This window comes from Dipodomys spectabilis, unplaced genomic scaffold (genome assembly GCF_019054845.1).
Source record: "Dipodomys spectabilis isolate Male_0828 unplaced genomic scaffold, ASM1905484v1 ptg000070l, whole genome shotgun sequence".
NCBI lineage: Eukaryota > Metazoa > Chordata > Mammalia > Rodentia > Heteromyidae > Dipodomys > Dipodomys spectabilis.
In genome coordinates this window covers 1,127,200-1,154,287 of record NW_024870747.1, presented here as the reverse complement: position 1 = coordinate 1,154,287, position 27,088 = coordinate 1,127,200, and the positions used below count along the sequence as shown (strand labels likewise).

Below are 27,088 nucleotides of genomic sequence, written 5' to 3'. Positions count from 1 at the left end.
TTTTCGTCCTGAGTTCCTTGACCAATCTTGTTAGCCGAGTTGGGACCCAATGTGGTGTTTCTTGATCCTGTGGAAAAACACAAACAGCTCCCCTGGATCTCGTAATAGCCGGATCCGGTCCATACCATTTGTTATCAATGACATCCTTCCACATAACCATGTCTTTATTGTCTGTAGAGTCTCTTGTCACATGCCGGTCTGCTGCAGACTGGTCTTTATCATTTAAAATTAAAAAATTGAGGGTAAAGAGCGCAAGGGAAAGTCTTTCCCTGGGGGATGCTGACTCAGCAATTCCCCCTTTTTGTTTTTGAAGCATTTCTTTTATGCTTCTATTGGCTCTTTCCACTATACCTTGTCCTTGAGGATTATAAGGCAACCCGGTAGTGTGGGCAACTTGCAGTTGTGCACAAAAGGCACGAAAACCCTGGGAAGTATAAGCAGGGCCATTATCTGTCTTAAGTCTAAGGGGCTTTTCCCAAGCTGCCCAAGCTTCCAAGCAGTGTATTTTAACGTGAGACACCTTTTCTCCTGCCAAAGGTGTGGCATGAATGACACCAGAAAAGGTGTCCACAGACACATGCAAATATTTTAACTTACCAAATTCTGTCAAATGAGTAACATCCATTTGCCATAAGGCGTTAGGTCTCAACCCCCTGGGGTTTACCCCCACATGGGGAGGATGAAGAAAGGTAACACAAGATTTACAGGCTTTAACAATTTTCCTAGCTACATGTCTGGGCAAATTATATCTTTTCCTAAGGGTATTTGCAGGCACATGATACAACCTATGAAAATCCTCTGCCAATTTTACAGGATCAGCAGCGACCAGAGCCACAGCCCGAGTTGCTTGATCCACTAAGTCATTACACTTTGCCATTGGGCCCGGCAACATAGAGTGAGCACGAATATGTCCAATATAAAAAGGGTGTTTTCTGTCTAAAATAAGGGATTGAATCTGTAGCAAAACATTAGAAATTGTACTAGCCTGTTTAATTGAAGCAGCAACTTCAAGGGAAGCAACAGCATTTACTACATATAGTGAATCAGAAAATAAATTAATAGGTTGATCAAATCTTTTAAAAACTTCAAGCACAATTAAACATTCAACAGCCTGTGGGACGTTTGGCCGAAAATTAAAGACCACCGGCTGTCGGCGTCCTTGAACAAGGAAGGCACCTTGTCCAGATTTTGATCCATCCGTAAAAATGGTTAAAGCATCAGCCAAGGGTTTCTTTAAAGTAACAACAGGAAAATATATTAAATCTTTTTTAACTATGGCAAGCAAAGGATGTTTAGGATAATGATTATCAATAATATTGGGGAATGAGCAAACAAGAATCGCCCACATATCCACTGTAGCGGCCAAAATCTCAACTTGCTCACGGGTATATGGAATGATTAATTTATCTGGGATCTTTGCAAAGTGCATCAAACAATACTTTATGCCCAAAAGTGCTTGTTTAGCCACTAATTCAGGAAAATATTGGACTGTCTTTGTTCCCACCGAGTTGCCATGAAGCCACCACAAGGGGCCATTTTGCCAAAGAACCCCCGTGGGATAATTTTTCGTTTTTAATATACATAAATCGATAGGTAATTTTAAATCAACCCGTGAAAGTTGAGCCCTAGACAAAGCTGCCTCAACCTTTTGTAGGGAATTTAGTGCTAAAGGTGTCAGGGACCTAGAGGAGGTGACTTCAGGGTCACCCTCCAAAATGGCAAACAAAGGTAACAACTCTGACCGAGGGAGATTAAGAAATCCCCTTATCCAATTAATGTCTCCTGCCAATTGCTGAAAATCATTAAGTGTTTTAAGGTGATCAGTTCGAATAAAGAGCTTTTGCGGCCTAATCTCATTGGGAGAAACAATGGTTCCCAGAAATTGAACAACACTAGTCTGTTGAACCTTTCCAGGGGCAATTATCAATCCCTTCTCAGCTAAGGTCTTTGTTATCTGCCCAAATACTTTATGAAGAGTCTCTTTTGAAGGAGCAGCCAACAAGATATCATCCATATAATGGATAATCCGTACCTTTGGGAAGTTTTTTCTAACAGGGGCCAACACAGCTTCTACAAACAATTGACAAATTGTTGGGCTATTAGCCATCCCTTGAGGGAGAACCTTCCACTGGTAGCGAGCATCCGGAGTTTCATGATTAACTGAAGGTAAAGTAAAAGCAAAGCGCTCCCTGTCCTTTTTATGGAGCGGTATGGAGAAAAAACAATCCTTAATATCTAAGGCTAAAATAGGCCATTCTTTAGGTAATGCCGAAAGCAGGGGGAGCCCCCTTTGCACCGGTCCCATGATCTGCATCTGAGCATTTACTGCTCGAAGGTCATGTAGCAGTCTCCATTTTCCAGAGGCCTTTTTTATTACAAAAATTGGGGTGTTCCAGGATGACACGGAAGGCTCAACATGCCCCAACTGTAGCTGTTCCTGAACAAGGGTTTGTGCTGCTTCCAACTTTTCTTGAGAGAGGGGCCACTGAGGAACCCACACCGCCTTTTGGGATAACCAAGGTATGGGCACCACACCTTTAGTGGAAGCTTTGTTTTCAGGGGCCCCTAAGAAAAACCCAAACCCTTTCTATCCTGCTTAGGAAGTGGCTCTATTGGCTCCTTGCATCCTTGGAGACATCGTCCAAGTCCCAAGGCTGGAACAAATCCTTGTTGTTTCATCATGTTCTGACTGGCCTCTGAATAATCATTAGTCAAAGTTAACTTTAGCTGTTGCTGTACATCTCTTCCCCAAAGGTTAACGGGGACATCAACCACAAAGGGTTGCATCCTCCCAACCTGGCCTTCGTCCGTTTTCCAAGTCAATTCTTTAGCACTTAACTGTGGGGCCTCAGCATAGCCCAGCCCTTGCAAGGTTTGGGAGGATTTTTGAGTTGGCCATCGCTTTGGCCACTCCCCTCTTCGGATGATGCTTCTATCTGCCCCTGTATCCACCAGTCCCTCAAATCTTTTTCCTTCCACTTGAAGAGTTAACATGGGCCTTTGGTCCAAAGCTAAGGACAGACATGTAAGGTCGACTCCAGTGGAGCCTAACCCTCCATCACCTCTCTTTATATCCTTAGCAGGGAAGTTGCCGTGCAAGGAAGGCAAAACCAGAAGTTGTGCAATTCTGTCTCCGGGGGAAATAGACACTACCCCGCGGGGGACATGACAGAGGACCTTAATGGTTCCCGTATAGTCTGGGTCAATTACCCCTGGGTAAATTATTAGCCCCCTCATAGTAGAGGAGGAGCGTCCTAGAACTATTCCTACAGTGTCCTTATCCAGGGGCCCTGTCATGTCCGTCTCCACAATCTGAACTCCCATCTGTTGGGTTAATACCAGTCCGGAGGTGGCACAGAGGTCCAACCCTGCGGAGCCTGAGGTTGCTCTCTTTGGTTGGAGGGTTGTTGTGGGGGTTGTTCGGGAACCGGACTCTGAAATGCCCCATAAATTTTCGGGCCCTGGGGACGAGGGCCCCTTTTCCCGTTTTTTGGCTCTGGTTCCGAATGAGTGTTTGAACCAATTTGGGGGAGGAGATGTCCATCAATATCCCTAACTGACCTGCATTCGTTGGCCCAATGCTTCCCCTTTTTACAACGAGGACACACCCCCGGAGTCCTTAGCGGCCTGGGCGTGTTTTGTGTAGGAGCACCATTTTGTGGGCACTGCCGTTTAAAATGTCCCAACTGACCACACCGAAAACATCCTTTTCCCTTATTATCTTTTGCGGCCCTGGCAGCCGACAAAACAGCAGCCGCCAGCCCTGCATTGGTCAGGGGGCCACCCACCTCTCTACAAGCTTTTACCCACGCTTCCAGGCTTTGAGTTCTAACTGGGGTGATTGCCCTCTGACATTCCTGAGTACTTTGTTCAAAAATGATTTGTTGCACAAATGGCATGGCTGTCTCCAAATTTCCTAACACCCGCTCAGCTGTCTCCAGCATGCGAGCAACAAAGTCGGAAAATGGTTCATTAGGGGCCTGAGTGATTTTTGTTAAATTGCCCGCCGCCTCCCCCTTGTTTGGAAGAGCTCGCCAGGATTTGTAAAAAAGGGTATTCACTTGCTGGTACACTTCAAAGGGGTACCCTAGTTGATCCACGGCAAAGGGTCCCTGCCCAAGAAGCATGTCTACAGTCCAATCAGGATGCCCATCATGGACGTTTTGTCTATATTGAGCTTGAGCCTTATCGTGAACAATAGATCGAAAATCAAGAAATTGCCCGTGGTTAAGGCAGGTGCGGGCCACCTCGAACCAGTCTGTAGGCGTCATGGCATTAACAGTCAGCCTTCGGAGTAAGGCTATGGTATAATTAGCCGTCACTCCATAAGTCCGGACTGCCTCAACTAAATCCTTAAGCTGGGAGTAGGAAACCGGCTCAAAATTTCTTTCATTAGTAATTGGATTTTCAAAAACTGGAAAGGCGGCCGCCAGCCGCGACCAGGTGCTCCCTTTTATAAAGTGACTCCGCCCCGCCGGCGGGTACGGCGGGGGAGGGGCCGACGGGTGAGGGCCAGGTCCTTTCCTCCTTTCTGGCTGCTGCGGTACTCTTATCGTTTGGGGACGCTGCCCCCCATATCTGTCTGCCTCATACTCAGCCGCAGCCTCTTCTAAGTCTTCATTATCAGCTGGATCGAGCTGCTCTCCTTCCTCCTCTAACATTTCTTCCCCTGAGTCACTCACAGGATCACTGCGTTCTTGGTCCTGCCCTTCCACATGTAGGGCTGAGAACCAGTTTGAAAATTCCTTCAAAAAAGGGTACAGGGGTCTCCTTGAGACCCCCTCTTTGTGGTCATCCCCACAACGCAGACAGTCACAGAGAACCACCAGAAAGACAAACCACAAAGGAAGCATCAATGCAAACAACCAATAGTCCATAGTAGAAAACAACATACCTAGGGATACTTACCGACGTCTCCTCTCCGTGTGTTGAGTTCTGGCTCCTGTTCGACCTCTTGCGCAGGTCCCGGGTTTCGGCACCACTTGCGGCGAACGCCTTCTCGGCCAGCGAGGAAGAACGACCACCACACCAGGAGTCTTCTCAGATCACACTTTATTGGAGAGCCTTTTAGTTGAAGGGAGAGCTTGAGCGCAAGAGAGCGAGCAAGGAAATGCAGCCGCTTATATAGGGTTTGGAACACGGGTCGCTTCAGGATTGGCTGTCCGCCTTCTACCGTCACCAGGTGCCACGGGATTGGCTCAGGATTTACAATGATGGCGCATGCGCAAAGCTAGGGACCCGCAGCCCCGCCAAGCACTTGCCTAATATGGAGTCGTTTACCTCTAAGCTGAAAGGAAGTGGGCGCCATCTTGTAATGGCGTTTGTCCCGGCTCCCTGCAGTCGGGCACTTGGCTGAAATGTTCACAGACAGACATGTTCACAGAGACACATGTGGCATGGTGTAATGGCAGCTGGTGTGGTCTGGCCCGGCCCTAAATAGTGTCTAAGCAGGGGACAGTTCCACAAGTTACTGAATCTGTCAGTCCAGTGCCTGGGACTGGTAATTTCTCCTGACTCCTGACTCATCTCCAGTCATCATGGCTTCCCAATTCATCTTTCCAGTGGAGCTGAATTGGCTTGTTGGTTGGTATTTTTTTTTGGTTTTTTTTTCTATTGTGAAAATATTGTACAGAAGGGTTACAATTACATGGGCAAGATAATGAGTACATTTCTTATCAAGCATTTTACCTCCTTCTTTGTTTCCCCTTCCCATCCTCCCCCTGCCCCCTACCCAGTCCTCCTCACCCCCCCACCATTTTGTTCTTTGTTTCCTCTCTGACCTGTTTCCTAACTGTGTTTTGTGTATTTGGGGGCGAAAGCCTTTTGTAACAATGGGTGGCCTGCAGCCTGCTAACTGTGTAATAAAGACTCCATTGTTCCATACCTAAATGTGGGTTATAGAGTGACTCACCATACAATATGGCTAATGAAGATCTTCCAGTCTGTAGGCTTTCTATTCATCTTGCTAGGTATGTCCTTTCCCGTGCAGAAGCTCTACAGTTTAATAGTCTAATTTATCCAATCTTTGATTCGTTGTGATTCTGGAACGGTATTAAGGAAGTTTAAACCTGTGGCAAGGAACCCTTGTGTTTGTCGTATTCTTCCCTGTAATATTTTCTGGGTATCTGCTTTTACCTTGAGGCTTTGATCCATTTGGAATTGATTCTGCTTTCAGGGCTGCATACAAAGATGTAATTTCAGTTTAGAAAGACAAGTTTTTAACAACAATGCAGATTTTGAGGCTGGGAGTGGTAGAGTGCTCGCCTTGCATGCATTCGATTCCTCAGCACCACATAAGCAGACAAAGCTGAATGTGGCACTGTGGCTCAAGTGGTAGAGCACTACTAGCCTTGAGCTGAAGAGCTGAGGGACAGCACCCAGGTCCAGAGTTCAGGCCCCATGACTGAAAAATGAAACAAAACAAAACACAGATTTCCTTTTCTAAAATCAACTGTTGGTTCAATTCTTGGTTTACATATTTTTTTCCGTAAAGTACAAGTTCTGAATGATCATAGTTTCTTTAGTTCTTGTGCTTTATCTCCTTTGGCATTTCCTTAATTTGATGGAAACTTGGTAACCATACGTACAAACTATCTTCACATTTTATTTCTTTTCTTCTTCTTCTTCTTCTCCTCCTCCTCCTCCTCCTCCTCCTCCTCCTCCTCCTCCTCCTTCTTCTTCTCCTTCTTTGTTGGTCATGAGGCCTCAACTCTGGGCCTGGGCACTGGCCATCAGCACTTCAGCTCGAAGCGAGAGCTCTACCACTGGAGCAACAGCCCCAGTTCCAGCCTTTTCTGCTTATGTGGGTGCTGACGAATCAAACCTAGGGCCTCATGAATTTGAGGCAAGCACTCTACTACTGAGCCACCTTCCAACCCTACAGTTTTATTTCTTAAAACTAGGTCCAAATCTCAACATCCTAAAGCAACTGTGATTTGAACACACAGATGGACCATCTCTTCTTCTAAGACAGGCCACATATCAGAATTGAGCTTATTAGGAAATGAAATCTCAGACTGAGAAGGTAAGACAAAGATAAGAAATCTTTGTAGATAGCCTTTGGCACTATTGCTATCTACAAATTCAATGTGATACCTACCAATACGCAAGCTTCATTTTTTAATGAAATAGAAGAAGAAATCCAAGAATTCATATGCAACAATAAAAGACCCTTATAGCAAAAATAATCCTTAGTAGAAAGTAAGGAGGAATATTAATACCAAATTTCAAACTCTACTACAAATCTATAGTAATCGAAACAGCTGGGGACTGGCAAAAGAACTGACCCGAGGAAAAATGGAATAGAAGTGAAAACCTAGAAATGAGTCCCCACACCTACAGTCACTTCATCTTTGATAAGGGAGCTAAAAAAATAGAATGGAAGAAAGACAACCTCTTCAGTAAATAGTACTAGCAAAACTGGTTAAACACCTGTATAAAACTAATGCTAGATCCTTATATATCATACTGCACCAGAATCAACTCCAAATGGATCAAAGACCTTAAAGATATTACAGGAAAAAATAGGAGAAACTCTATACTCCACAGGCTGAAATTTTCTTAATAAGGATCCAGAAACACAATAAATCAAAGAAAGCTTGGACAAACGGGATTCAATGAAAATTCAGAGCTTCTGCATTGCAAAGGACATAGCAAGCAATATCAATAGAAAACGCATGAATTGGGAGAAAATCTTCACTAGCCATATAATGGACAAGGGCTTCATATCTAAAATAAACTTAGAACTCAAAAAATTAAATCCTTTAGTTTTGTACAAGTGATTAACCAATTTTTCCATCACCATTTACTGAAGAGGCTGTCTTTCTTCCATTCTAATTTTTAGCTCCCTTATCAAAGTTTAGATGGCCATAGGTTCATTTCTGGGTTTTCAATTCTATTCCATTGGTCCTGAGGTCTGTACTTGTGCCAGTACCAAGATGATTTGATTACGATGGCTTTGTAGTAGAGTTTGAAATTTGGTATTGATATTCCTCCAGCGCTTTTCTATTAAGGATCGTTCTTGCTATTCGGGGTCTTTTATTGCTCCATATGAATTTTTGGATTGCCTCTTCTATTTCCTTGAAGAATGAGGTTGGAATATTGACAGATGTCTTATTGAATTTGTAGATAGCCTTGGGAAGTATTGCCATTTTCACGATGTTGATCCTCCCAGTCCAGGAGCATGGGAGGTTTTTCCACTTTGAAAGTTCTGTTTTGATTTCCTGTTCCAGGTTTTTACTGTGAGAAAAGCAGAAACAGTCAGATAAGTTGATTTTAAGTGAAATGAGCCCCAAGATAAGGACTCAAATGGTTTATCTTTCTTGCTATGTTTCTAACATGTTTATAAGAGGATTTTCTTGTTTCTTTCTATGTCCCTCCCCCACGGTATAACCCCTGTTTTCACTGTATTTGATGTTGGTATAATTTGGGGAGGGGAAGGGAAAAAATTGTTTAAATGGGGATAAAGGAGGTCCCATTGCAACAATGAAAATGTACAAGATGCTACAGTCACAAACACACTTTACAAAATTGGGGAGGATTGGTGTTGGGGTTGGCGGGGCTGGGGGGAGGAGGTATTGTGGTTTGGGATGGTAAAGGGAAACAAAGGAGGAGGCAACAATGCTTGATAAGAAATGTACTCATTACATTGCTCATGTAATTGTAACCCGTCTGTACGATATTTTCATGATACAAAAGTTATTAATAAAAAAATTGAATCGTCCAACAATAAATCCTCAAAGAAACAACCTCCTGGTTATCAAGAAGGCTAAAGAATTAAAGAGAGACTTCTCTGAACAAAAAATACGAATGGCCAAAAGACACTTGAAGAAATGCTCAATTTCTCTAGCCATAAAAGAAATGCAAATCAATACAACATTGAGATTGCACCTCACCCCAGTTAGAATGGCTGTAATCAAGAAAACTAATAACAACAGATGCTGAAGGGGATGTGGCCCAAATGGAACCTTACTACATTGTTGGTAGGAATGTAAACTTGTTCAACCACTTTTGAAACAAAAGACTCCACATAGAACTCTCCGATAACCCAGCAATCCTACTTTTGGGCATCTACCCAAATGATCACAAACAAGACCATACTAATGCTACCAGCACAACTATGTTTATCGAAGCATTATTTACCATAGCTAAGGTAAAGAACCAGATGCTCCTAAGTAGATGAATGGATAAAGAAAATATTATCTATATCTATATCTATATCTATCTATCTATCTATCTATCTATCTATCTATCTATCTATCTATCTATCTATCTATCTATCTATCTATACCTACAATGGAATTCTATGCCTCCATCAGAAAGAATGACATAGGCCCATTTGTTGTGAAATGGTAAGACTTGGAAAAAAAATTAAGTGAATTAAACCAGGCCCAAAGAAACATGTCCCATTGTTTCCCTTATTTGCCATAACTAGTATAAGTTTTGGACAAGCAGAAAAGATCAAAAGCTATGTATATATGATCATATAAGATGATGTTTAGTGAAATGAACCCCGAGATAGTGACACAACTTGTTTTTCCTTTCTTGCTATTGTTTTTAATATATCTAAAATGTACTATGTGATTTTTATTGTTTCTCTACTGTGTCTTTCCTCCATGGTATAATCCCTGCTTTCACTGTATTTGACATGGGTGCCTGAATCTTGTGTATACATTTTTCTAATTTGGGGAATGGAAGGGAAATAACAAAATGCTGAAACAAGGATACAGATTGACCTATTTTAACAATAACATGTACAAGACACTATGTTGAAAATGAACTTTACAATTTGGGGGGTGGTGGGGGATTTGGGGAGGTGGGGAGTGAAGGGATGGTATGGGCAAAACAAAGGCAGAGGTAACAATGCTCTATAGGAAATGTATACATTACCTTACTCTTGTAACTGTAACCCCTCTGTATACTATTTTTAACAATAAAAATATAAAAAATGCCTGAGTAACATTAATTTCATTATGTTACCCAACCTATATACATACGTGCAAATAATTTGGAGAAGGATAAGACCCAGTTGATACAGAATAGGGGTAAAGTAACACTTTGTCGTCCTTCCTCTGAATTTCACTAAATTCAGTGCCTTTCAATAAATTTAGAGCTATGACAAAAATTCCTGTATTTTAAGGAGGGATCCCAGAAACCATGAGTGAGCAAGTAGGAAGAAATGAAACTAGAAAAGTGGAAAGCCTACACAAGAGTACATTTCCAAAATGATCATCACTGGGAACACATGGGAACTGGTTCTACTGGGAATTTCTAAGGATCCACAGAAAATGTAACTTAAAAATATCCGATTGTCAAAATATAGGAATATATATCCACATGTCCAAAAGCTAAAGATGTCAGATCATTTTCCACAGTGCCCAATTCAGTGTTTCTGCATCACCAGCTATGTTGACTTGTCAGCATTTTGTCAGTGCTTATATTTCAGAAAGGGATATTGGAAAGCAATGGAAGAAGGAGCGTGGGCCAAGAACTGAGAATCTCCTGGGTACAGATTCTGAACTTTGGAGGTTGCTATTTTCAGTGCCCCCACCCCCGATGATACTTAGCCATTCACATAAAGTCACAACAGGTTTGAAAATGGTTCAGAACAAGCATCTGCATAGGAGTTCATAAAGAGCTCCATTGACATGACCAAAATAGACCCCTGTCCTCAATGCCTGGCCAAATTCTCAGACTAAAAGATGCTTCCTTTGTTAAATATTGTAGCATATCCTGCCATTACAGATAGCAGAGCTCTGGAGCTTGGGCGAATGGAGGAGACACAGGAGCAGGCAGTGGAGCATTGCAGAGAGCCAGGGTGAGGGGACGGAATTAGGGGCAGTGCCCAGCCCACCAGGGCCCCCAGAAGTACCAGGGGAACCGGTGGCAGTGTGTGCATGTGGCCTGTGGGCAGATGTGGTGCAGGAGTAGCATGGAGCAGTAGCCCATTTGGGCATGTGGCATCATGGACATGAATGTGTTCACCAAGAACCTGGACGAGGGGATTGAACAGCTGAATGAGTGCAAGCAGCTAACCGAGTCCCAGGTCAAGAGTCCCTGTGAGAAGACTAAAGAAATCCTTACAAAAGAATCCCATTTATAAGAGGTTCCATGTACAGTCATTTCTGTGGAGATGTGCATGAACAATTTCAGTCTCATGGAACTGTTTAGAGTTGGTGGAAAAATCACCAGATACAAATTACTTGTTTATGTTGACAAAGGGTATTATTTACTTGAAACAGTCACACTGCTTGTAGTTCTGAAGGTACATTACCATCAATGGTTCACCATTCTTTGAGGAAATCATAAGAGCACACAACTGTATGATTTCTATGATGAGTGTTTAGGGAAATATGGAAATGCAAATGTTTGGAAATACTTTACAGATCTTTTTGGCTCTTCATCTCACTGCCTTGGTGGATGGGCATTCCTTATGTCTACATGGTGTTCTCTCACCATTCATAGAAACACTGGATCACATCAGAGCACTTGATCTCCAGGAAGTTCCCCTTCAGGGTCTGTGACTTGCTGTGGTCAGATCCAGATGATGGTAGTGGTTGGGGTATATTTCCCTGAGGAGCTGGTTTCACCTTTGGGCAGGATATTTCTGAGACATTTAATCATGCCAATAAATGGTCTGACATTGGTGTGGCATAAGTTGGTGATGGAGAGATAAAACTGGTGCCATGACCAGAATGTAGTAACAAATTTCAGTGCTACTAACTATTGTTATCTTTGTGGTAACCAATTTGCAATCATGAAACTTAATGGCACTCTAAAATATTCTTTCTTCAAATTTGACCCAGCACTTTCTAGAGGTGAGCTACATATGATATGTCATACCCCAGATTACTTCCATGGTATCTCAAGTTTCAGAGTGCACATCTATGTTTAGAGACATGCTCCCAGCAACAGAACCAGATCCCACAGCTGAATCCATAGTCTGAACATCCTCTTCCTCATTTTCTCAAGCAAGGATTTTTTGGAGATATTTCATGTTTGATTTTTCTTGTTCTTTAAGGTGAACTATTGGATGTTAAGTAAGATGCTCAACTTTCTCAGATCTTTCTTTTTTTCCAACAAGGTCTTGGATTTGGTAATATAGTCAGGAATTTGAAAAAGCCTAAAGCAAATTTTCTTACTCTTTTCTGATAAACTATTTGCTTTCTTCTTTTGACCACCTCAATCCATGTTGTTAAGTTGATCGTCAACACACTCACGGCTCCAGTTGGGTAAATCCTGATTGTTCATACTTTCTTCAAAAGGAATTCCTTCTGTGGTCATGCTGGCTTTCACAAATAACTTTCCTCAGAAGCTAGTTTTTTCCACTCAGGAACACCGCCTTTCTTGTAAACGCTTCAAATCTGTTGTGTGCTGTAAAGGAGACCCATGCAGTGATGGGGAGGACCCAAAACCAGCAGAAGCTCTTCTTCAGAAAGTGCAGCAGAGTAGCCCACAACTTATCTGCTGACACTTGGAGTTCAAAAGCCATCTTTCCTACCTTAGCAGCTTGGTGTCAACCAGTGCAGCCAATGCCATTTTGGGAACTCATCCTGGTGGGGTCGTACATAATTTTTTTTGTGTGTGAAAATATAGTACAGACGGGTTACTATTTCATGGGCAAGATAATGAATACAGTTCTTATCAAGCATTGTAGCCTCCTACTTTGTTTTCCCTTCCCATCTTTTCCATACTACCCCTACATCTCCACTCAATTCTCCTCCCCCGCACCAAAGTTGTAAAGTTCTTTTTCGACATAACGACATGTATATCTCATCGTTGCAATGGATCCACCTGTATCCCTATTTAAACGAATTGTTTTTTCCCTTCCCCTCCACAAATTATACCGACATCATATACAGTGAAAACAGGGGTTATACCATGGGGTGGGACATTAAAGCAACAAAGAAATTATCTTATAAATATGTTAGAAACAATCACATGAAAGAAAAAACATTTGAATATATACGTTAGGGTTCATTTCCCAATCATAAACTTATCTGATCTTTTCTGCTTGACTCAGACATAATATAGTTCTTGCAAATAAGGGAAATCATGGGACCTAAGATTCTTTGGGCCTGGCTTACTTCACTTAATATATTTTTTTCCAAATTTTTCCATTTCCTAACAAATGGGGCAATATCAATCATTCTGATGGAGGCATAGAATTCCATTGTGTATATATACCACATTTTCTTGATCCATTCATCAACTCAACTGAGGGGTATCTGGGTTGGTTCCATATCTTAGTTATGATAAATAATGCTGCAATAAACATAGTCGTGCTGGTAGCTTTAGTGTGGTCTTGTTTGTAAACATTTGGGTAAATGCCTGAAAGTGGGATTGCTGGGTCATAGGGGATGTCTATGTGGAGTCTCTTGAGGAACCTCCATATTGCTTTCCAAAGTGGTTGAACAAGTTTACACTCCCAACAACAATGCATTAAGGTTCCCTTCTGTTCACATCCTCTCCAGCATCTGCTGTTATTAGAGTTCTTGATTTTAGCCATTCTAACTGGGGTGAGGTGGTATCACAATGTTGATTTTTTTTTTAATTTTATTTATTTTTTATTGTGAAAATACTGTACAGAGTGGTTACAATTACATGGGCAAGATAATGAGTACATTTCTTATCAAGCATTGTAGCCTCCTCCTTTGTTTCCCCTTCCAATCCCTACCCATCCTTCCCCCGCCCCCCCACCAAAGTTGTAAAGTTCGTTTTCGACAGAACAACTTGTACTACTCATTGTTGAAACTAGTCCACCTGTATCCTTATTTAAACGACTTGTTTTTCCCCTTCCCCTCCACAAATTATACCGACATCAATTGCATTGAAAGCAGGAATCACACTTTTGGGCATTTACCCAAATGTTCACATACAAGACCACAATAAAGCTACCAGCACAACTATGATTATTGCAGCATTATTTACTATAGCAAAGATATGGAACCAACCCAGATGCCCCTCAGTAGATGAATGGATCAAGAAAATGTAGTATATATACACAATGGAATTCTATGCCTCCATCAGAAAGAATGCCATTGCCCCATTTGTTAGGAAATGGAAAGACTTGGAAAAAAATTATATTAAGTGAAGTAAGCCAAGCCCAAAGAAACATAGGTCCCATGGTTTCCCTTATATGCAATATATAGTATATGTCTGAGTCAAGCAGAAAAGGTCAGATAAGGTGATGTTAGGGAAATGAACCCAAAGATATGTATTCAAATGTTTTTTTTTCTTTCATGCATTTGTTTCTAACGCATTTATAAGATTATTTCTTTTTTGCTTTGTATGTCCCTCCCCCAGAGTATAACCCCTGTCTCAATATTCTTTTGACTTGCATTTCTTTTATGGATAGGGAGGTTGAACATTTCTTCATGTGTCTATTGGCCATCCTTCTTTCCTCTTCAGAGAAGTTTCTCTTTAAGTCTTTAGCCCATTTATTTATTGGACAGTTGTTTCTTTGAAGATGTGTTGTTGGGGGATTTAATTTTTTGAGTTGCATGTATAATTTAGATGTGAGATCCTTGTCCATTGTATGGCTAGTGAAGAACTTCTCCCAATCCGTGGGCTTTCTATTGATCGTGCAAGCTATGTCGTTTGCCATGCAGAAACTCTGCAATTTCATGCCATCCCATTTGTCCAACCTTTCTTTGATTTGTTGTATTTCTGGGCCTCTATCAAGAAAATTTCAGCCTGTGCCAAGGAGACCTAGAGTTTTTCCTATTCCATCATGTAATGTTTTCAGAGTGTGTGCTTTGACTCTGAGGTCTTGATCCATTTGGAGTTGATTCTGGTGCAGAATGATATATAAGAATCTAGCTTAATTTTCTAAAAGTAATTAAACAAATTTGCCATCACCATTTACTGAAGAGGCTGTCTTTCTTCCATTCTATTTTTTTAGCTCCCTTATTGAAAATTAGATGGCTATAGGTCTATGTAGGTTCACTTCTGGGTTTTCAATTCTATTCCATTGGTCTTGAAGTCTGTTCTTGTTCCAGTACCAAGCTGTTTTAATTAATATGGCTTTGTAGTAGAGTTTGAAATTAGGTATTGATATTCCTCAAATACTGTTCTTTCTGATGAGGATCGTATTAGCTATTCAGGGTCTTTTATTGTTCCATATGAATTTTGGATTGCCTCTTCTATTTCCTTGAAGATTGAGGTTGGGATATTGATAAGTATCACATTGAATTTGTAAATAACCTTTGGAAGTATTGTAATTTTATTGATGTTGATCTTTCCAATTCAGGAGCATGGGGGTTTTTGCCACTTTCTAAGTTCTGTTTTGATTTCCTTTCTCAAGTTTTTAAAGTTTTCATCATAGATGTCCTTCACTTCTTTGGTTAAGCTATTTCCTAGGTATTTTATTTTTGTGGGCCTATTACGAATGGATTTGTTTTCCTAATTTTATCCACACTTTTCTCATTGTTGGCATACAGAAAAGCCATTGATTTTTGAGGGTTATATACCCTGCTAATTTGCTAAAATTTTGAATCAGTTTGAATAATTTGGGAGTGGAGTACGTGGGATCTTTAAATACAAGATCATGTCATCTGCAAAGAGGGAGAGTTTTACTTCTTCTTTTCCTATTTGGATCCCCTTTATTGTATCTTGTCTTATTGCTGTAGCTAGGCATTCTAATACTGGATTGAAGATAAGTGAAGAGTGTCTCATTCCTTGTCTCATTCCTGAGTTAAGAGGGAATGGCTTTAGTTTTTCACCATTAAGTATAATGCTGGCTGTAGGTTTGTCATATACAGCCTTTACTATATTTGGGAATGTTCCATGGATTCCTAATTTTTCCAAAACCTTCATCATAAAGGGGTGTTGGATCTTGTCAAATGATTTTTCTGCATCTATTGAGATAACCATGTGGTTCTTATCCTTGCTCCTGTTGATGTGATGAATTATATTAATTGATTTGTGAATATTCAAACAACTTTGCATCCATGAAATGAGTCCTATTTGATTGTGGTGTATGATTATTTGGATGAATTGTTGAAGTCGATTGGCCAAAATTATGTTGAGAAGTTTTGCATCAAAGGTCATCAAATAAATGGATCTATACTTGTCTTTCTTTGATGAGTCCCTCCCTGGTGTGCGGATTAAGGTTATGATGGCTTCATAAAATGAGGTCGGTAGTGAACTTCCTCTTTCAATTTCATTGAAGAGTTGCAAGAGTCCTGATGTGAGCTCTGCTTTGAAAGCCTTGTAGAATTCCGCTATAAAGCCACCTGGTCCTGGCCTTTTCTTGGATGGAAGGACTCTTATTGCTGTTTCTATTTCAATGTTCCTTATGGGCCTGTTAAAATGGTTTAACTCATCTTGGTTTATTTTCAGCATGTCAATATTTGCTAGGAAAAGGTCCATTTCTTTCAAGTTCTCAAACTTATTAGCATAAATTTTTGAGAAGTATTCGCTTACAATGTTCTGAATCTTTTTGTTTCTGTGGTGATATTTCCATTTATTTATTTGGGTGTGTTCTCATCTTTTTCTGATAAGATTTGGTAAGGGTCTATCAACTTTGTTGATTTTTTCGAAGAACGAACTCTTTGTTTTGTTGATTCTTTCTATGTTGTTTTTGGATTCTAATTCATTTAATTCTGATTTAATTTTAATTATTTCTTTCCATCTACTGGACTGGGGTTTATCTTCTTGTTCTTTTGTAAGGAGGTTCAGATGTCTCATTAAGTTGTTTGTTTCAGATCTCTCCAATTTGTTAATGTAGGTACTCAGAGATATAAATTTTCCTCTGAGCACTGCCTTTACTGTGTTACAGAGGAGCTGGTAATTTGTGTGCGCATTTTTGTTGAATATCATGAACACTTGAATTTCCTTTCTAATCTCTTCCATGACCCACTCATGATTCAGCAGTGTGTTGTTCAGCCTCCATGTGTTACAGGACTTTCTATGGTGGCTTTTGGTGTTGATTTTTAATTTTATTCCCTTGTTGTCTGAGAAAATGCAAGTTATACTTCAATGTATCTGAATTTGGACACGTTTGCTTTGTAGCCTAAAAATGTGATCTATTTTGGAAAATGTTCCATGTGCTGCTGAAATTAACGTGTACTCTGATGCTGCTGGGTGAAATATTCGGTAGTTGTCTGTTAAATCTAGTTGATCTATGCAGTTGTTTAGGTCTGTGGTTTCCCTGTTGAGTTTTTGTAGAGTTTATCTATCTAGTGGCGAGAGTGGTATGTTAAAGTCCCCAACAATTAATGTCTTTAGATCTATGTGGGATTTGAGGGAAAGTAGTGTTTCTTGGTTAAATTTGGGTGCTTCATTGTTTGGTGAATACATATTTAGAATTGTAAAATCCTCCTGAAGGAGAGATCCCTTAATTAGCTTGTAGCGACCTTCTTTGTTTTTTCTCACTAATTTTAGTTTGAAGTCTATTTTATCTGATTTTAGGATTGCAACTCCGGCCTGTTTATGGGGGCCGTTTGCCTGTTAGATTTTGTTCCAGCCTTTCACACTGAAAATGTATTTCTTTTTATGGGCAAGATGTGACTCCTGAAGTCAGCAGATAGAAGGATCTTGCTTTTTAATCCAACTAGACAGTCAATGTCACTTAATTGGAGAGTTAAGCCTGTTAATGATGAGAGATAGGACTGAGAGCGTTATCCTGAGATTTTGTCCACCTTCTTGGGGGCTGCCGCAACTGGGTTCTTCATGTGGTTCTTGGATTCTCAGTTTGGGTGCAGTTTCTTGGCCTTTATTGTGGTCTTGTTGGTTTTCTATGTGTAGAACATCTTCAAGAATCTTTTGGAGTTCCGGGAAGATGGCGGAGGAGAAGCTGGAATCTGAACAAGCTCTTGCATAGAAAGCAGTTTTAGAGTTCCAGTGAAAAGTCCTAAGACAGAGAATCACACCAAGTGTGCCATCACAGGACAGAGAGTTAGTCAAGAGAGGGGAAGCCAAGGAGACACATCTGAGCACTTGTCAACAGTTGCCGATGCGGCGGCAGGGTCGCAGCTGCGACCACTGCTGCGGGGTCATACCTGAGACACAGAGAGTCCGGGACGAAGGAGCCAGACGCAGTGGACGAGCGGATTCTACTCAACACAAGCAAGAATCGACAAGGAGCGGACATCTTCATCCTGCAGTTTGCAGACCAGAGACGACCCAGGATCCAAGACTCGACATGAGTAGAAGCCCGACGTCCTCACTCCTTCTCAGGGAGCAGAGGAGGGAAGGCCACCCCTCCCCCCCCAGCACTGGTGATCTCCATCTTGGATACCGACAAAGCTCGGAGGAGCTGCTAGCTCCAGCTCAGGCCTTGGAATAAAACGAGTCATTTACCAGGTCACAAGAACTTAACGGCGAAGTGACCTGCCAGACTCAGCTCCATCCAGCGAAAAGTCACCCAGCTCAGGCGCCAGGCATTGGAGTGGCTCTCCTCACTGGGTAACCAGAGCCAGAGGCTGCCCCACCCTCTAGCAGCCACCACAATCAATTGAAAAACAGAAACCCTGTGAATGGCTCCAGGCTGGGCACTGTGTGTTTTTTCACAAAATAGCCCCAGGGAAAAGCTACTGTTTGTTGAAAGGACTCAACTCTACCCAGAACCTAGCCTCATCACTGCATCCCCCTCTTTTGTGATTCTCAAAGCAGATCACCCTCCCAGTAAACTAACCTGGGAGGGGGATCTCAAAATCTTGGGTAAAGCAGAGCATTTTTCTGCCTGTTCCAACAAACTGACTTAAGAAACCAATCAAGTCACAGGACGTCAAGCTGACCAGAGACTCCAACAAGAGGCTGGTTACAGACAAAAGGGAGATACAGGATTCTTCCCACCCCTCCCCCCAAAAAAAAATCAATGAACTTTTTTTTTTCTTCTTCTTCTTTTCTTTTCTTTTTGTTTTTTGTTACCTTATATATAAAAAAAAAAATTTTTTCCTTTTCTTAAACTTCTATTAATCTTTAATTTTTGCCTCTTCTGAAAAAATAATTGTTTTCCAGTAACTTTTTTTTTCTCCTCTTATAATTTTTACTTTAGGCATACGTGAATGTGCGTTTTCCTTTCTTTTCTTGTCTTCTTTCTCTTTTTCTTTCTTTCTTAATTATATTTTTGTTTTTTGTCTAGCTCTACTGAACTTCTGATCTTTTCTTCTCCCTTTCCTATCCTTTCCACCTTTTCCTCTCTTTTGTTCTTCTTTATGTGACTTACCTCTTGTCATGCACATCCTCAGATAAACCCATAGTTAACTAGTAGACCCTATCCCCCATTGTGTACACACTTAATCCACAAATTTATTACTCAATTCAAAACCTTTGAGACTTAAATTCATTAATAGCAGTACTACCTCTTTATACCTATATAATATTTTAAGCATTTCTTTAAAGTTTTTCACATCTCCTCTATTTCCCTTCCTTTCTCTCAACATATTCACATTCCTCTCTAAATAGATGGTCTTTAAATCTCTATAATAACATTAATTTTTATGTTTCTATTTTTTTTTCTGGTCTCTTTTCATTCCCCTTTCCCTTTCTTCTTTTTTTCTCTCTCTCTACTTGCATCATACCCAACCTATTTCCTGCATTGTGATTAGGACATAGTTAACTCTCCCTGTGCCTCCCCACACCAATCTATTCCTATTTTTTACCCACATCTCTCCCTAACCCTAATAATTTCTGGTTTTCCAAATTCTTCTCTGCGGTTTGAAGTCCTTTAACATATAGTTGTTTGATGTTGAATAGATGTATCTGTTGAACTAGATTGTATCTGTAGAATATTGACTGTACAAATGCAAACTTTGGTTGATGGTTGCCTTAAGATAGTGTTCTAGCACAAAACTGATGCTATCTTCATCTCAAATGGGCAGAGTAAGCCGGAAAAACACAAGAAAAATGGCAAATTCGGGTATCTCAATTCCCAATCTTGATAATCAGGGGATAGAACAGATAATGAATAATCCAGAGGAGTGTTCCCAAATAGCTCTACAAACACTACTGGCAAACGTGATAAATGAGAAGTTTGACAACGTACAAAAGACTCCGTATGAGCGTGATAGGGAGAGAGAGGAGGCATCCCAGAAGTTTAAACAGGAATATCATAAGCGTGAGGAAGCTACTCAAAAACTGATACATGATTTGCGTGAACAACTTGAGAATACTCAAAGAGAAAGGGAGGAATGGCGAGAGCAGGCTGAGAACACTCAAAGAGAACTGCAGGAATCCCACGAATGGGAGGAAGCTAATCAAAGAGTAATACAGGAATTGAGAGACCAGGTAGAGAACACACAAAGATCACTAAAGGCATTCATGGAATCCATTAACAAAGAGCTGAAGAAAGTCAGGGAGACCACAAAGGGAATGCTGAATGGAACCCAACAGAAGGAATGGGAGTCCAAAGAAACCATAACCAATCAACTAAGTGATTTGAGGACAAACACTGAACACCAAATTAAGGAAGTAAAGAAATTCATACAAGACCTAAAACAGAGCTTCAACAAAGAACTTGAAGCCATCAAAGATGACCAAGTAGAAGGAAAAGAGATAAAAAACAAAGTAGAGAGTCTTGACAGCAGGTTAGACCATGCAGAAGATCGAATCTCAGGGATTGAAGACAGCCTAGATATTATAGAGAAAGAACATACAACCATCCAAGACAAGTCCAAGAAATATGATAGATCTATCCAACACCTGGAAGACACCATCAGAAGGCCTAATCTAAGGATAATGGGTGTAGAGGAGCACCTAGAAACAGAAGTTAATGGTCTAGGAAATTTGTTTAACAGGATCCTAGCAGAGAACTTCCCAAACATGCAAAAAGATAGGCCTATTCAGATACAAGAAGCCTTTAGAACCCCAAATAGAAGAGACCAGAATAGGACATCCCACCGTCAATTATAATCCACACAGAATCAACTCAGAACAAGGAAAAGATCCTTAAAGCTGTCAAGGAGAAAAGGGTAATCAGCTATAAAGGGAAACCAATTAGAATCACCTCAGATTTCTCAGCAGAGACAATCAAACAAGAAGAGCCTGGAATGATGTATGCCATGCCCTAAAAACAAACAACTATCAACCAAGAATACTGTACCCAGCTAAACTCTCCTTCATAACTGAAGGCCAAATAAAAACCTTCCGTAGCAAAGAAAAATTGAAACAATACATCTCCACCAAACCAGCCCTACAAAAGATTCTTAAGGATGTCCTACACATAGAAAACCAACAAGACCGCAATAAAGGCCAAGAAACCGCACCCAAACTGAGAATCCAAGAACCATAGGAAGAACCCTGTTTTTGCAGCCCGCAAGAAGGTAGATAACATGGCAGGAACTCCCAAATACCTCTCAGTCCTATCTCTTAATGTTAACGGACTGAACTCTCCAATTAAGCGACATAGACTGTCTAGTTGGATTAAAAAACAAGACCCTTCTATCTGCTGCCTGCCGCAGTCACATCTTGCCCGTAAAAACAAACACATTTTCAATGTTAAAGGCTGGAACAAAATCTACCAAGCAAACGGCCCCCAAAAATAGGCGGGAGTTGCAATCCTAATATTAGATAAAATAGACTTCAAATTAAAATTCGTGAGAAGAGATAAAGAAGGTCGCTACATACGAATTAAAGGATCTCTCCTTCAGGAGGATATTACAATTCTAAATATATATTTGCCAAAAAATGGAGCACCCAAATTTATCAAAGAAACACTACTTTCCCTCAAATCCCATATAGATCCAAAGACATTAATTGTTGGGGATTTTAACACACCACTCTCCCCACTAGATAGATCAACTCGGCAAAAACTCAACAGAGAAACCGCAGATCTAAACAGCTGCATAGTTCAACTAGACTTAACAGACATCTTCTGAGCATTTCACCCAACAGCATAAGAATACACGTTTTTCTCAGCAGCACATGGAACGTTTTCTAAAATAGACCACATTTTAGGCCTCAAAGCAAACTTGTCTAAATTCAGAAACATTGAAGTTATACCTTGCATTCTCTCTGACCACAAGGGAATAAAATTAGAACTCAACACCAAAAGCCACCAAAGAAAGTCCGGTATCACATGGAGGCTGAACAACACACTGCTGAATCATGAGTGGGTCATGGAAGAGATTAGAAAGGAAATTCAAATGTTCATGCTATTCAACAAAAATGAACACAGAAATTACCAGCTCCTCTGGGACACATCAAAGGCAGTACTCAGAGGCAAGTTTATATCTCTGAGCTCCTACATCCACAAATTGGAGAGATCTGAAACTAACAATTTAATGACACATCTAAACCTCCTTGAAAATGAGCAGCAAGATAAACCCCAATCCAGTAGACTGAAAGAAATAATCAAAATTAAATCAGAATTAAATGAATTAGAATCCAAAAAAACTATAGAAAGAATCAACAAAACAAAGAGTTGGTTGTTCGAAAAACTTAACAAAATTGACAGACCCTTAGCAAATCTTATCAGAAAAAGAGAACACACCCAAATTAATAAACTCAGAGATGAGAATGGAAACATCACCACGGAAACAAGCAAGATTCAGAACATTATAAGGGAATACTTCTCAAAACTTTATGCTAATAAGTTTGAGAACTTGACAGAAATAGACCTCTTCCTAGCAAATATTGACATGCCAAAACTAAACCAAGATGAGTTAAACTATCTTAACAGGCCCATATCAAGCATTGAAATAGAAACAGCAATAAGAGACCTCCCAGCTAAGAAAAGTTCAGGACCAGATGGTTTTACAGCGGAATTTTACAAGGCCTTCAAAGCAGAGCTCACACCAATTCTCCTCCAACTCTTCAATGAAATTGAAAGAGAAAGCTCACTACCGAACACATTCTATGAAGCCATCATAACCCTCATCCCAAAACCAGGCAGGGACTCATCAAAGAAAGAGAACTATAGACCCATTTCTTTGATGAACATTGATGCAAAACTTCTCAACAAATTTTGGTAAACCGACTTCAACAATTCATCCAAAAAATCATACACCATGATTAAACAGGATTCATTTCAGGGATGCAAAGCTGGTTCAATGTACGCAAATCAATTAATATTATTCATCACATCAACAGGAGCAAGAATAAGAAGCACATGGTTATCTCAATAGACGCAGAAAAAGCATTCGACAAGATCCAACACCCCTTCATGATGAAGGTTTTGGAAAAATTAGGAATCCATGGAACATTCCTCAATACAATAAAGGCTGTATATGACAAACCTACAGCCAGCATTATACTCAATGGTGAAAAACTAAAGCCATTTCCTCTTAACTCAGGAACAAGGCAAGGATGCCCACTCTCTCCACTTCTCTTCAATCTAGTATTAGAATGCGTAGCTACAGCAATAAGACAAGATGCAGACATAAAGAGGATCCAAATAAGGAAAGAAGAAATAAAACTCTCCCTCTTTGCAGATGACATGATCTTGTATTTAAAGAATCCCATAGACTCCACTCCCAAATTACTCAAGCTGATTCAAAACTTTGGCAAAGTTGCAGGTTATAAAATTAACCCCCAAAAATCAACGGCTTTTCTGTATGCCAACAATGAGAAAAGTGTGGCTGAAAGTAGGAAAGCAACTCCATTTGTAATAGCCCCACAAAAAATAAAATACCTAGGAATTAACTTAACTAAAGAAGTGAAGGACCTCTATGATGAAAACTTTAAAATCTTGAAAAAGGAAATCAACACAGAACTTAAAAAATGGCAAAACGTCCCATGCTCCTGGATTGGAAAGATTAACATCGTGAAAATGACAATACTTCCCAAGGCTATCTACAAATTCATCGCAATACCTATCAAAATTCCACCCTCATTCTTCAAGGAAATAGAAGAGGCAATCCAAAAATTCATATGGAACAATAAAAGACCCCGAATAGCAAAAACGCTCCTCAACGGAAAGAACACTGCTGGAGGAATATCAATACCAAATTTCAAACTCTACTATAAAGCCATAGTAATCAAAACAGCTTGGTCTTGGCATAAGAACAGACCTCAGGACCAATGGAATAGAATTGAAAACCCAGAAATGAACCTACAGACCCTATAGCCATCTAATCTTTGATAAGGGACCTAAAACAACAGAATGGAAGAAAGACAGCCTCTTCAGTAAATGGTGCTGGCAAAATTCTTTAAGTACATGTGCAAAACTAAAGCTAGATCCTTATATATCACCCTGCACCAGAATCAAATCCAAATGGATCATAGACCTTGAAATCAAAGCAGACACTCTGAAAACATTACAGGATGGAATAGGAGAAACCCTAGGTCTCCTTGTTTCAGGCCGAAATTTTCTGAATAGAGACCCGGAAACACAACAAATCAAAGAAAGGTTGGACAAATGGGATTGCATAAGGTTGCAGAGCTTCTGCAGGGCAATTGACATAGCTAGCGAGATCAATAGAAAGCCCAAGGATTGGGAGAAGATCTTTACTAGCCATACAATGAACACGGGTCTCATATCTAAAATATACTTGGAACTCAAAAAATTAAACCACCCAACAACAAATCCTCAAAGAAACAACTGCCCAATAAATAAGTGGGCAAAAGACTTAAAGAGAAGATTCTCTGAAGAAGAAAGAAGGATGGCCAATAGACAGATGAAGAAATGTTCAACATCCCTAGCCATAAAAGAAATGCAAATCAAAACAACATTGAGGTATCACCTCCCTCCAGTTAGAACAGCAAAAATCAAGAACTCTAACAACAACAGATGCTGGAGGGGATGTGGACAGAAAGGAACCTTACTTCATTGTTGGTGGGAATGTAAACTTGTTCAACCACTTTGGAAAGCAGTATGGAGGTTCCTCAAAAGACTTCACATAAAACTCCCCTATGACCCAGCAATCCCACTTTTGGGCATTTACCCTAATGTTTACAAAAAAGACCACACTAAAGCTACCAGCACAACTATGTTTATTGCAGCATTATTTACCATAGCTAAGATATGGAACCAACCCAGATGCCCCTCAGTAGATGAATGGATCAAGAAAATGTGGTATATATACACAATGGAATTCTATGCCTCCATCAGAAAGAATGACATTGCCCCATTTGTTAGGAAATGGAAAGGCTTGGAAAAAATTATATTAAGTAAAGTAAGCCAGGCCCAAAGAAACATAGGTCCCATGGTTTCCCTTATTTGCAATATCTAGTATAGGTATGAGTCAAGTGGAAAAGGTCAGATAATGTGATATTAGGAAAACGAACCCTTAAATATGTATTTTAATGTTTTCGTTTCTTTCATGCATGTGTTTCTAATGCATTTATAAGATTATTTCTTTGTTGCTTTGTATGTCCCTCCCCCACAGTGTAACCCCTGCTTTCACTATATTTGATGTCAGTATAACATGTGGAGGAGATGGGGACAAACAAGTCGTTTAAGGATTCAGGTGGACCTGTTGCAACAATGAGAAGTACAAAATGTCATGTCAAAAGAAGCTTTACAATACCGCTGTGTGTGGGGGGAGGGGGGATATGATTGGGTGGGGGGAAGGTGGAGGCTGGGAAGGGAGGTGTAGGGTAAACAAAGGAGGAGGCTGCAATGCTTGGTAAGAAATGTATGCATTATCCTGCCAATGTAATTTTAACCCCTCTGTATAGTATGTTCTCAAATAAAATAAAATAAAATTTAAAAAAAAAAAAAGAATGTTTTGTAGGGCTGGTTTGGTGGAGACATATTGTTTCAATTTTTCTTTGCTATGGAATGCTTTTATTTGACCTTCTGTTATGAAGTACAGTTTAGCTAGGTACAGTATCCTTGGTTGATCGTTGTTTTTTTTTTAAGGCATTGCATACATTATTCAAGGCTTTTCTTGCTTTGTCTCTTCTGAGAAATCTTAGACGATTCTAATTGGTTTCCCTTTATAGGTGATTGATCTTTTCTCCTTGACTTAAGGATATTTTTCTTGATCTGAATTGATCCTGTGTGGATTTTAATGTGATGGTGGGATATCCTGTACTGGTCTGGTCTATTTTGAGTTCTAAAAGCTTCTTGTATCTGAATAGGCCTATCTTTTTGCATGTTTGGGAAGTTCTCTGCTAGACCCTGTTAAACAAATTTCCTACACCATTAAATTCTGTCTCTAAGTGCTCCTCTACAACCATTATCCTCAGATTAGGCCCTCTGATGGTGTATTCCAAGTGTTGAATAGATCTATCATATTTCTTCGATTTGTCCTGGATGGTTGTATGTTCTTTCTCTATAGTATCTAGGCTGTCTTCAATCCCCGAGATTCCATCTTCTGCATGGTCTAACCTGCTGTCAAGACTTTCTACTTTGTTTTTTATTTCTTTTCCTTCTAGTTGGTTGGCTTTGATGGCTTCAAATTATTTGTTGGAGCTTTGTTTAGATCTTGTATGAACTTCTTTACTTCCTTAATTTGGTGTTCAGTGTTTATTCTCAAATCACTTAGTTGATTGGTTATGGTTTCCTTGGAATCCCATTCCTTTTGTTGGGTTCCAGTCAGCATTCTCTTTGTGGACCCCCCTGAGTTCTTTCAGCTCTATGTTTATAATTCCATGAATGCCTTTAGTGATCTTTGTGTATTCTCATCATGCTCAATCAATTCTGGTATTACAATTTGATTAGCTTCCTCACGTTCATGCAATTGCTGTAGTTCTCTTTGAGTTTTCTCAGCCTGCTCACACCATTCCTGACTTTCTCTTTGTCTATTCTTGGCAAACTCCTGCAATTCCTGTCTATCTCTTTGATTGATCTCAGCCGGCTCACTCTATTCCTTCATTTCTCTGAGTGTTCTCAAGCTGCTCATGCAATTCCTGTATCAATCTTTGAGTGACTTCCTCACGTTCCTGATTTAACCTATGGTTTGCCTCCTCTCTCTCCTTCTCATGCTTGCACAGAATCCTTTTCGGGTTTTCAATCTTTTCATTTACCAAGTTTACCAGTATTGTTTTTAGAGGTTTTGGGGAACTCTCCTCTGGATTACTCATTATCTGTTCTGTCCCCTCATTATCATGATTAGGAGTTGATATACCCGGACTTGCCATTTTTCTTGTGTTTTTTCGGCTTGTTCTGCCCATTTGGGATGAAAGTAACACCACTTTAGTGCTAGAACACTATCTTAAAGCAAGCATCAACCAAAGTCTGTAGTTGCACAGTGAAAAG

At 40.3% G+C, this 27,088-nt stretch overlaps 1 pseudogene; it reads left to right on the top strand.

Annotated features, from left to right (window-relative positions):
• Nucleotides 1-10,963: 10,963 nt before the first annotated feature.
• LOC122109880 lies at nt 10,964-11,893 on the top strand (annotated as a pseudogene).
• Nucleotides 11,894-27,088: the final 15,195 nt, after the last annotated feature.